General features: G+C 34.7%; 1 pseudogene; it reads left to right on the forward strand.

Annotated features, from left to right (window-relative positions):
- The first annotated feature begins 7,311 nt into the window (after positions 1 to 7,311).
- On the forward strand, positions 7,312 to 13,084 carry LOC114075314 (annotated as a pseudogene).
- Positions 13,085 to 13,474: the final 390 nt, after the last annotated feature.

Genomic DNA, 13,474 nt, shown 5'->3' on the forward strand with positions numbered 1-13,474 from the left:
TTTTATAATGTTGTGGTTACTTGCATGTGTTTCACTTATTGGGATAGTCACGTGATCCTACCAATACACGTTGTTGCTTACTGATACTGCACTTGCTCTTTCTTTGTGGAGTACAGGGAATCTTCAGGTGTCTATTCATTGACCTCAGCTATGTGACTATCGAGCATAACCGGATTCAAGGGTGAGCAAGCTCTTTCAGGCTACCATGAATCTTTCCTTTTTTAAGTCTACTCTTTTCGAACTCAGACTATTTGTGAACGTGTTGTTTAGTTTTGGATTGTACCCCTTGTTCTTAGACTTGTCGTTGGTAAAGTTTTGTTGCAATGACTTTCAGGTTCTAGGTGTTAAATATCCGCATTAGTTTGGTTAGTTATGTGTTTAAACCTTTGAAGTTTACGGAGACTCCATTTTTGTTGTCATTTAAAATTGTTTCGTTATCTTTAAATACATAGTTTTTGATTAAGTAGTCTCGAATTCATGGTGGAAACAACCCTAATTGAGATCATGGGTTCATTTAGGATTTTATACAAATTGTTAGTAATTTGTGTAATTAGTGTTCATTTATTGATTTCCGTATTATAATTGTTGTTTGTAGACCAAGAACAAGCGGAAAGAATCCGAAAAGGGAAGAATCAAATTTTTAAGGGGATTGAAGCTTTTTTGAGGTAGGTGATGGTTGTGATTTCACCTGTGGTTACGCAAGAAATAAAAGAAATAAAATGGGTCCAAAGTGAAGGAACAATTTATGTTACTTTTGGTACAATTTCTTGTTGCTTTGTTTGAGGTACAATTATTTTTCTTCTTTATCTCTTAAACATGGAGATATAGTTTTTTTTTAACATGCAAGCACTTCAAAATCTCTGTTTTAAAAATCTATCAAGAATTATATTCGTGGCAAAAATATTACACTTTCCAAAACCAATATGATTTTATCATTACGGTAATAAAATGGTGACTACTGCCTTCATCACTGCAAATTGATTTTTAGTCCCCCACAATAAGTTTCAGGATTGTTCTTTTAGAAATGCCAACAGGTTGTTGTGTGGTGGGCAAACATAAACTAATCGAATGGGCTAAGAGGACTTGAACCTCCATGTTCTGTAGCATAAGATTTTGAGTCTCGCATGTCTACCATTTCACCATCGAGACATCTTGAAAGTGAATTGTATTCCATGAATTTAATATCTAAAAACAGATTAGACAAGGACCAAATAACACATTTTGTGATGATTGTAATTAGTTGAGTTATTTTGTTTTACATATGGTTAGTTTCCCTTGTGAATATAAAGGTGATAAAATGTTCCTTCATAATTGAAAGTATCCTCTAAAGATTGCCTCTTTTTAGGTTTGTTATTAGTGCGTTACCAATAGATCCCGTACCATACGTACTTAAAAATTGAAAATTCATTTTTTCATATTATACTTAGAACAGCTTATCTTCTGAATTTGATAACTCTGCTTTTAGGCCTTATCTGTGCAATTCAAAGAAAAGGTTTCATCGGTATATCAAAGAAAAGATATTTTTACTTATCTATATACAAATATAAATTAATCTCAAATACATATAACTAAATCTGTTTTTTTTCTTTGATACTCTAAAATTCCACTTGTTAGGCCTTAAAAGTTGTCAAATAGATCATTATCATATTTTAAATTAGGAAATCATAAAAAGATAATGAAAATATAATTGAAATATGACTTTTATAGCCAATTTGTATCATAACTCATAAATATTATTTCTAATAATAACTAGCAGTGACGATCCATATCAGCACGGGTCCAATATTATAAATGTTATTATAAAAATTAAACGCATTAAAGAAGAAATCAGACAATGAGTAAATAGTGACAATGGTAAATTATATAAGAACTTAAAGAACCAATGAGATTATTTAATTCTATATAAGATGACAAATAATTTATAAGCTCAAAGTTCTACGTGTAAATTTATTGATCCTATTAAAAGATTGTTTTCTAACATCATTTCAAATTAATTGGAATCAAGCTAAACTTGCATCTCAAAAGTATTACTCTTTGTTCTTAATTACTTGTCAATTTTTAAATTGACACACTTATTAATAAATTAATTATTGATATATTGAGTTTATAATTTTACCCCTATTAATTATGAAGTGGATGAATTAAAAATTTAAGATTTTCAAGAAGTTAAATCTTTTTCAAAAGTAATTAATTGAGGGTATGAAAGGTAAAAGTATTTTGTCCTTCTTGATTTGTCAAAATGGACAAATAATTAAGGACAATTAAAAAAAATAATTAGGGACAAAGAGAGGGAGTATAAAATAAGTTTAAAGCTTAGAAATTTTATTTATGAAATTCAAGTGTTATGCCTATCATGCTTTGTTATTTTTTTCTTTATTTCAAAGAGACAATAAGTGTCCCCAACCTTTACAAAGAATAAAAGAGAGTCAACATTAACTTTGAAATTTGTTGACATGTTTCTTTTTTTATGACACACGTTGTAAGTTATTTTTTTTTCTTTTCAAAAACGTAAAAAATATTTGAATTGACTTAAAAATTGATTAAATCTATTTTAAGCAAAATTTTTATTTACTATTTGTTTGACATATATAAAAATTAACTTAAAATAAGTCAAAAATAACTTATAATAAGTTAAGAAATATTTTACAAGGTAAAAAATGACTTAAAATAAATTTAAAATGATATCATTGCTCTCTCTGTGTACCAATGAAGATAGTACAAATAAACTGGCACTCCATTAGAGTTTTGCAAATAACTTTTGGGAAATAGGAAAAGAAACGATCTGAACACATTGAACTAATGGATATGTTTGAATTTGTGGTAGATGTGGACATGAGTTTTGCTAAGTGTAATGGACCAGAACTCTTAACATAATTGTCCTTTAACTTAACTGAAATTCCATTATGGTTGCTCAAATTATCTTTCATGCATGCATATTGTTGTGCTTTGGATGACAGATTTCAATGCTTCACATATTGAAATTAGTTTAGAATATTATTATTCCTGTAAAAGTTCATTTGATTCATAGAAGTTTGCATTTTTTTCTCTTAAATTGAAATGCTTATATATATATATATATAATTTTCTAACAAGGCATATGATAGTTGTGATTCTGTTTTACCTTTCTTTTTCAGTTGGGAACGTTCATTTCTCAAGTCAACAAAGCTACTTAAAATAAAAGTGATGCGCTCCAATCCACCGGGCCGTGTGGTCATCTACTCTGACACCTGCGTAGGAGAACCTTTATATCCCAACAACAAGAAAACATGCGGAATTTAAAGAAAACGAAGGCAAGCTAAGGATATTTAAGAATTAACCCATTTGAAATACAACTTTACTAAATTATACGAAATAGTTTACCAATACCGAAGGACCTCTGACAAGAACAAGAGCCAGTACGAGAATAATAGGTTCATTCCAACAAAAGACACAACTTCCACCATGAGGAATGAAAAGTCAAAGCTGCTGGAGGATTTCTTCGTCTTCACCTAAGGAAACATCACCAATCCGGCATCCAAACTATGTCAAAAGACATAAAAATAGTAGTATCAGTACAACCACACATACTAATGGGCATCATCGGTCAAGACGATGCCCATCTCATTATATATATTAACTAAACAATAAAAGATCATGTCTAGACCCCTCGCTTCTCAACCCTTAGCCTTTTCTTAGAACACCTTCCAATTACCACCTATCTTTTTCATACGAGGTTACAACCTAAATAAGCTAACCACCTTGTATACTACGAGTACCTCTACCATACTTAAGACTGTATTAGTTCATAGCTCAATACTACAAGTTCCACTACCACCCATAAGGTTCCATTAGATCATAACTTAAACATACTAGCCACATTGTATACTACAAGCACCACTACCACCCATAAGGTTCCATTAGATCATAGCTTAAACATACTAACCATATTGTATACTACAAGTACCACTACCACCCTTAAGGTTCCATTAGATCGTAGCTTAAACATTCTAACCACATTGTATACTACTAGTACCACTATCACCCTTAATCTTCCATTAAAACGTAAATAAAATACCCCAACATATAGATACATATAGACACCTCACGATATTGAGCATAGCATTTTTCATCGTACTTATTTTATACTCCCTTTGTTTCAAAAAGAATGACCCTCTTTCCTTTTTAATATGTTTCAAAAAGAATGACCCTTTCCTGTTTTGGCAACACTTTAACTTTAACTTTCCAGGTGACATGCTTAAGACCACAAGATTAAAGGGCATTTTGGTACATTTGACATAACTTTAATTCAGAACCACAAGACTAAAAAGTCTTCTTTCTTTTGTTAAACTCCGTTCCAAGTCAAACTAGGTCATCCTTTTTGAAACAGAGGGAGTAAAAAGCAGTTGACCCTCTCATTGGACCAAAACTGAAACTGTTAGCATGCCGAATGTGGCAAGCCGATTCAATTTTTATGCCAGAACGTGGCAATCGATCCCTGTTAGCATGCCGAAATGTGGCAATCTGATCCAAGTTTTATGTCGAAACATGGCAACTAATCTCAGTTAGTATGCCGAAATGTGGAAATTTGATCCAAGTTAATATGCCGAAACATGGAAATTCAATCCCAATCAGACATCACAATAACACATGAAGATCACACATCTAAGCAAAAATTCACAGCATTGATAATTGACATATCTCGTTTCAACATCTAAGACCATTATTGCAACATACATACATATACAAGTATCACAATGGACCAAAACAAGTATATATCACACCATCATAAAGTCAAGAATATCACCTAGTCACGTGCTTAATTACGTATGAGTTACCTTGATTTTTTCTTACAGAATTACACAAGTCCAAGTCTAGTTCTTCGTGAAGTTTAGTTACAAGTTCTTTTAAAATGAACTACAACTATTTATCACAATTATCACTACAACGTTCGAAAATAGTATATTTCGAAATTCTTCCTCCTACCGGTATCATAACTTAACAAGACACTCATTCAAGAACTCAGATAAGATTCTCGACAGGTTACAATCTCAACACGACACAAACCCCATAAACATTGAATTATAACAAGTTTCAACGGAATTTACTCAGTGCAAGAAGGTCTACACATACCTCGTACTATTGAATTCATATATTTCATGGTAAGCATGGATTTACAACTATTCAATGCATTACACCTAACCTACTTGGGCGCCAAATAATTTTTATTGAGCTTGATTTCATTTCTAGATTTTTCTACGGTGAATTTGGTCAAGATCTCACAAGATTTCGTTATCCTTATACTAAAAATCTCCCTCTTTTTCTTTCCCTAACTTGAAACAACTTTTCTAGGGTTTCTAGGGTAACTTATGACCTATTGGTTATTTTTGGAATGATGGAAAAATAAGGATTTCTTGAAATTCAGATTCTGCCTTACCGATCCTACTGTAGAGGGGTAACCTGCTGGCGTAACAGTGTCGCGCTAGTAGTATCTATTCCGCTGTAGCAGGACAATGCCCATATTTATTTTTGCAAATTTTTCTCTTCTCAAATCACGATGGTTCAGGTCATTACAATAGATACAAATTTACCACTCATTCATCCCCGAAAGACTAAAGCTCGGTCATCACACACTTGCACTTCGGGACGCTTCCTACTAGCGATACGACTCTTACAAAGAATGACCAATGTTTTTGACCCCTAGAGCTTTTGAGATCCTAAAAGAAAGGACACACGCTAGAACAAAGGGGTAATATGAAACACAGAAGAAGTCTTGGGTTTCCAAGCTAGGGTAGTTTAACAGGCAATGCGAAAAATTGGGTCAACTAAGACAACATTCACCACAAAGTCCTGTCCAAATCGTCTGATTTTGGTAAGTTTCTAGTATTTCCTTTATCGTTACTTCCTTTCTTGATTTTTATCGATTGCATGCTACTTAACTAATCGAATCGAGAAGAGTTTTGGGTAGTAATTTTAAAAATTTGGACTAGGTTGCTAATGTATTAGAAAATCATAGCATGGTTACTTCCCTTATGTCCCTAACGTTTAGACTACGTCTTGGGCATAAGAATTCCGTGAAAACAAGGTTAAATCGATACAAAAATGAGTGGGGGAACTAAAAAGTCCTCTTGCGATGAACTCAGTTTCAGACAAAATTTAGGGATAATTTGGTCTAAACAATTTCTAATTTGTGTTCTAGGGTAGTTAATATACTTTGAGCTACTGAAATTTTGATAAAAAGAAGATTTTGGGACGAAAAGATTCCATTTCCAAATCTAGAGTTCCTCCCAGATAAAGGCTGCTGTCGGAGCCTGCATCATCTCGCTGTAGCGGGATGGCCCAAACCAGTAGTTGGCTCCCTTTTTCCAAAATTTTTGTCTAATCATTTTTAGCTTCTCTACCTGGTCTATTCTGTTATAACTTGTCTTATTTCCTACAAGTTATCCCTAAATGGTTGGTCAAAATGATGATAATGCCCCCTTCATCCGGTTTTCCGATGGCGTTAGTCGGTGAGGCACCATGACTGTCACACTACTAGTTTTTGATTCGAGAGGGTGATATCATTCATAAAGTGGAGGAGAAGGCTTTTTATTTCTATGCCCAGTTGGTCGAGTTTGGGTGGCTTCGGCTGACTGAGGCTCCTCTCGATGCCCGTTTTACCATGGTGAGGGAGTTCTAAGCTATCCTCTCCACAGTACGCTCTGATGTTCCTTACCCAGTTATTCGCAAATTGGGGAGTTGAAGTTCTCTTGAATTCCCCTACTATCAATAAGGTGTTGGAGGTGGCAGAGGTCCCAAACCTGGCGTTTGAGGAGAATCTTAGGGATATGGAACTTGAGTGGCTGGTAGAAACTATTGTGGATCCCGCAAGACGGGATCAAGTTCACTAAGCTACAATAGAGGGCCTCACTAGTGTTGGCTAGTTAACAGATGCTAAGAGGTGGCTACACTTTGTATCTAGAAGAATTCACCCGTCGAGTAACCACACGGACATCAATTATTCTCGGGCTCTGGTGGGGGCGTGCGCTATACAGAGGATTCAACTTAATGTGGGGGCACAAATTATCTTGGAGTGGAAGATGTTAAATTGAGGCAACAAGAAAGCCTTCTTCTTTCCTGGTCTTATTACTGCGTTATGCAAGCGGGAAGAGGTTCCTTTGTTTGATGTTGACGAAGTATTTCCTAAGGATCCTATATTCAACCTCTGTTAGTTTGATCAAGTTCTGTGTCTAAGTGCAAGAGGAGGAAGACGAGCAGGGTTAGTAGTACGAGAGGACTGCAGAATCGGACGGCGATGACCCCCTCTCGGGTGAATGGTTCGAAATAGACCTAGAGATGGTACAGAAGAAAATGGGGAGTGTGTATGTTGACTTCACTGCGTTTACCCCCAGCACAACCTTTGAGGTGGAGTTGCTTCGCCAGCTGCACCAAGAGAGAAATGAGAGCCTGAAGAGGGATTGTTTGATGGATCGTATGTGGAAGACTATTAAGGACATCTTCACTTGCGTGGCCCTGAGCAAGGAGATTTTCCAACTAGAACCGAGGGACTTCTCACAAATTTTGATGCTGAAAGAGGCCAAGGCCGGCTTTGAGAACCCTGAGGACATGGACTCTGACATGGACACCACCCATCATGAGAGTCCTGATTACGTTTCTTCTTTTTTACTTATGGATATTTTCTTCTTGAACAACTGGTTTTATTTTTACACTTTGATAGTACTAAGTTTTTTGTAGCACATGGATGCTTATTTTTTTGTTTTCTGAAGGAGTCCTTTTTTAAATCCATAATCTATTTTTTGTTACTAATATTGTTGAATACTGGTTTAGGAGTTGCAGGGATTGGTTCAGATCCATTTTAAATAATTATTTGAAACAGGGAAGAACTAAAAAAAAATATTGGCGAGGTTTTGTCCCTCTCTGTCTCGCTTTTGCGGGAAAATCCCGTTGTAGCGGCACCGCGTCAGCTGAAAAATCCCGCTGCAGTGGTTAAGACAGAACTAGAACCTTGACAAGGAATTTATGGGTACTTTTTCACTTTCTAATCTTTTTCCAACCTCCATTTTCACCATCCCATAGGGCTTGTCAATTTATTCGACAAGAATACGCGAGGTTCGAGTTCTAACCATAACTATACTCGTATCGACTTCAAATACTCTATACGGTGTCCTAAATCAGGTTACTTACCACAACTGCATTCCTCTATTCAACAATGATTTAGGCTATTAACACACTTCGGTATTCACAAATACATCATTCAACAGGCAGTACTTAATACATATCAATACAATAACAAGCACAAATTCTAATTAGCTACCACCAATAGGAAGCACATGTTCACCGTTTACAAGAAACAAAAAATATGCAATTTCAGTTTATTAATTAGTTCGCCCCATAGATAACCCTTATCGATTATCCACGATCTTTATATCCCCTAAGGCTAGAAACCAATTGGAACCTTCTGATTCCAATTAGTTGGTATCCTTCGGTCATATCAACAATGTCAGTGTTTAGATACCAATTCGAATCGGGAGATACCAATTGGACTTAACCTATACCACAAGAAACACTTCACACGAGAAGAGTAAATGAATGTAAACACTTCCTATAATGCTTCCTAGACTCGTGTAGATTAGATGTGGATATCAAGACACCAATCCACAAGAGTCTAGTCCACATTCTGCTCTTGTACGGGGGATATCGGTAACGTAGACTCTGATACCAATTTGTCACGACCCAACCCACCGGGCCGTGCGGGCACCTACTCTAACACCATTGTAGGAGAACCCTTATAACCCAACAACTAGAAAACATGTGGAATCAACGAAAACAAAGACAAGCTAAGGAAGTTTAAGAATTCACCCGTTTGAAGTACAACATAACTAAATTATACATAATAGTTTACCAATACCTAAGGACTTAACCTGACAAGTACAAGATCCACCAAGATAATAATAGTGCCATTTAAACAAAAGACACAACTTCAACCATGCAAAATGAAAAGTCAAAGCGGCTGGAGGGTTTCTTCGTCTTTACCTAAGGAAATATCCCCAATCCTACATCCATACATGCCAAAATCATAGCTAGAGTAGTATCAGTACAACCACACGTACTGGTAGGCATCATCAGTCAACCCGACGCCCACCTCATAATATATGAACTAAACAATAAAAGATCATGTCTGGACCCCTCGAATTTCTACCCTTAGGCTTTTCTTAATTTGACTTCCAATTACCACCTATCCTTTTCCTATGAGGTAACAATCTAAATATGCTAACCACCTTGTATACAATGAGTACCGCTATCACACTTAAGACTTCATGAGTTCATAGCTCAACTATAGTAGCCACATTGTACAATTCAATTACCACTACCACCCTTAAGGTTCCATTAGACATAACTTAAATATACTAGCCACATTGTATACTATAAGTACCATTACCACCCTTATGGTTCCATTAGATCATATTTTAAGCATACTAACCACATTGTATACTACAAGTATCAGTACCACCCTTAACCTTTAATTAGATCATAACTTAAACATACTAACCACATTGTGTACTACAAGTACCACTACCACCCTTAAACTTCCACTAAAACGTAAATGAAACAGCCAACTTATAGATATATATACACACCTCACGATATTGAGCATAACATATTTCATCGAATGCATTTTATCACAAGTAGTTTCCGTTCTCACGGGACCCAAAGTGAAACTGTTAGCATGCGGGAAAGTGGCAATCTAATCTAATTTCTATGCCAAAACGTGGCAAACAATGGAGTTAGAATGCTAGAATGTGGCAATCTGATCCATGCTTTATGGTGGAACATGACAACTAATCCCAGTTAGTAAGCCAGAATGTGGCAATCCGATCAAAGTTAGTATGCCAGAACATGTCTATCCAATCCCAATCACACATCACAATAACACATCAAGATACACATCTAAGCAAAAAATTCATAGCATCGATAATTTGCATATCTTGTTTCAACATCTAAGACGTTATTGCAACATGCATACATATACAAGTATCACAACGGGACAAAACAAGTGTATCACACCACCATAGAGTCACAAAAATCACCTAGTCACATGCTTAATTACGTATGGGTTCCCTCTATTTCTTCTTATGGAATTACACAAGTACAATCCTAGTTCTTCGTAAAGTTTTCTTACTAGGTTTCTTTAAGATAACTAGAACTCTATATCACAATTATCACTATAACGTTGAAAAATAGTATAATCTGAAATCCTTCTTCCTACGGTACCATAACTTAACAATGCCCATTCAAGAACACAAATAAGAACCTTGAGCGGTTATAGTTTCAACACGATACTAACCACATAACATTAAATTATAGAAACGTTCCACGGAATTTACTCGGAGCATGAAGGTCTACACATACCTCATACTGTTAAGTTAATATATTGCATGGTAAGCAAATATTTACAGCTACTCAATGCATAAAACCTAACCTAGGTGGGCGCCAATTAATTTGTACGTAGTTTGATTTCGTTTTTAGCTTTTCTGAATTCGCCATAGTGAGTTTGACCAAGATCTCACAAGATTCCACAAACCTTATGCTACAAATCTCCTTCTCCTTCTTTCACTAACTTGAAATAACTTTTCTGGGGTTTCTAGGGTAATTTATGGAATATAGGTTATTTTTGAAAAGATGAAAAAATAAGGATTTTTCGAAATTCAGACTCTACCTTGCCGATCCTGCTTTAGTGGGGTAAGCTGGCACGCCAATTGCACCTATTTTGTTGTAGAGGGAGAGTGACCAAAATATTTTTTGCGAATTTCGCTCTTCTCAAATAACAATAGTTAGGGTCGTTACAAAAAATACGAGAGTATAATAGTTTTTATACTTGGAAAAAAAGGAATGAACGGTAGACAATAAATTTCATGTGAAGTAAATAATAAGAATGATAAGTATTATAATAATCATCATGATATTATCTTTAAGAATAATTGGTGTTAATGTCTCTAGTAGTCCTCTTATCTGTTTCTTGGAATATAAATTTAAGAATTTTTGTGCTTAGTTTTGAATTTGTGTTGAATTTGAACTTGATTCACAAAAAATACTTTGATGGACAAAACTATGTGGTTTAGATGTTTTAAAATCTTGGCATTACATTTGTCTTCATTAGATTTATTTTGAATAACTAGGTGTTTAGTTTTCCTTCATCCTTAATCTTCATAGAGAACTTATAACATTTAATCCTCGAAATCCTCTAGCCTGTTAAATTATGAATATCTTTATTATAGTTGTAGGTTAGAAGAATTGTGACAAGGACAAATGGTTTTCAATCATATTGATGTTGACATGATGATATTGATTGTCTCAAACATATCCTTGTGTAAAGATGGAAAAAATGACAAACTCTTCTTAACCAATCAAATTGAAACTTTCATAACAATATTTAATTAGCTAGAACATGCAACTTCTACAAGGGTGAAACCTATATTATCAAGACAAATTTTTTTAACCATATTTTGGTTGATATAACGATATTTGAAAAAAATCAAACATGTCACTTGTGCAGGGATTGAACAATTGTGATGAGGGAAATTTTTTTCGATTGATTCGGATGAAATTGACATGATAATATTTAATTGGTTTGAATATGTTAGTCTTGCTGAGCGGGATGATTTGGGATTAGGAAAATTTTTTTTATCAATCAAACTTTAGTTTACGTTGTTTAATGGTTGAAACATGTTATCTGTACACGAGGCGTGTTTTTGGTTGTTGTTTAATTTGACTAGACATGTTGTATCACTTCTAAACGTGGCATGATCTTATTGGCCATTTCACTTGTCTAACACGTCATACCAAATCACCCATATTATATTGATATATTTTAAATTTGATATAATACAAAATAATTGTAAACCCTAAAGAGTAAAATAAATATAAATACCTGAAAACAGTATACATATATATATATTATATATGGTAACGAAATTTAGGGTTCCTTTGCGGCAGAATGAAGCGCTCTATCATATCCAAATTCTTGCAGCCGAAGCCAAAGATAGAGAAAAAAGCTTATTCATCATCAAGAAGGCCCAAAAAATTTCAAAGACTCTATAGAAGACACAAAATTCAGAGATCTGCCGGAGCCAATAATGTCGAAATAGAATCAACAAATTTGCAGATCGTGAATTCCAATCAAGTTGAAATGGAATCTATGAATTTGCAAATTGTGAATTCCAATCAAGTTGAAGTGGGTTCAACGGATTTGCGAATCGTGAATTCCAATCAAGTTGAAATGGAATCAACAGACTTGCCAATCTTGAGCTCCAGCGATGTCGAAGTTGATCCTACCTCGCTAAATTCTGATGTCATCGCCATGGCTGAAAATAACAATGGCTACAACATCGGAGATGATGATATCGAGTTGCAAGCAATTCTCTTTTGCTCAGCTCAGTTTCATTCTGGTAAGGATTTGAAATCAAGATCTAATCATGATGTTGGTAAAAAACCTATGGCGATTGAGTGTTCTTTCATTCCAGATTCACTTAACCATGAAAAGGGGGAATCTTCATGTAGATTTTGTTAAATATGTGAAGATGTCTTTCCGTTGCCAGACACAATGATGTCGGGAACTAATTGCAATCACCATTACTGTGTAGAATGCATACAGAATTATATAGGTGAAAATATCAATGAGGTTATCCACGAGGTTTCTATAAGGTGTCCTGCTTCTGATTGCAAGGAAATTTTAGATATCGATTTAATAATGCCGATTGATTTTCTTATTTGAGTAAGAGATGTCAGTCGACTAATGAAAGCTTTGGCTTCACCTGTAATTATTGATTGCCCTTATATGGATTGTATGGGTAAATTGATTGATGATCAACGGGGATATCCAATTAGGGCATGTCCTAAATGTTGGAACCTTTTCTGTGTCAATTGTAAAATCTTACATTTCGGAATGATATGTGAGATTTATCAGTTTAGTAGGCAATTGAATTTGCTCTACGAGCAGCAACAATATGGAGGATATCGTAATGAAATAGCGAAGGAAGAGGAAGAGGAAGAGGAAGAAGAAGAAGAAGAAGAAGAAGAAGAAGAAGAAGAAGAAGAAGAAGCTCCTTGATCAAAAACTCTGACGAATATCAAAAAGAGGTCAAATTTTGTTTCTTTGAAGATAAAATAGCCATTTGAATCCTTATTTAATTCATATGCAGTCTATTATTACTTGAAAAACAGTAGGCAGAGTCTTTATTTGATTTCAATTAGTTGTTAAGTTGGTGAAAAAACAATATGCATGATATTTATGTTTGAACTAGTTGTTTAGTTTGTGTTGAATGTGCTTATACTGGTTGAGGACTATTGTCCAATGTAAGTGTATCTCAAAATGCGCAAAATCTACTATTTTGTAGACAAACTGTTCTATTTTATATAGACTCTAGGTTTGTATGGCCAACTATCAAGTTTATGTTTCTTTTATTTTGAATCACTTGTTCATATATTTTTTAGTACATTT

Source organism: Solanum pennellii, chromosome 12, assembly GCF_001406875.1.
Source record: "Solanum pennellii chromosome 12, SPENNV200".
Classification (NCBI taxonomy): domain Eukaryota; kingdom Viridiplantae; phylum Streptophyta; class Magnoliopsida; order Solanales; family Solanaceae; genus Solanum; species Solanum pennellii.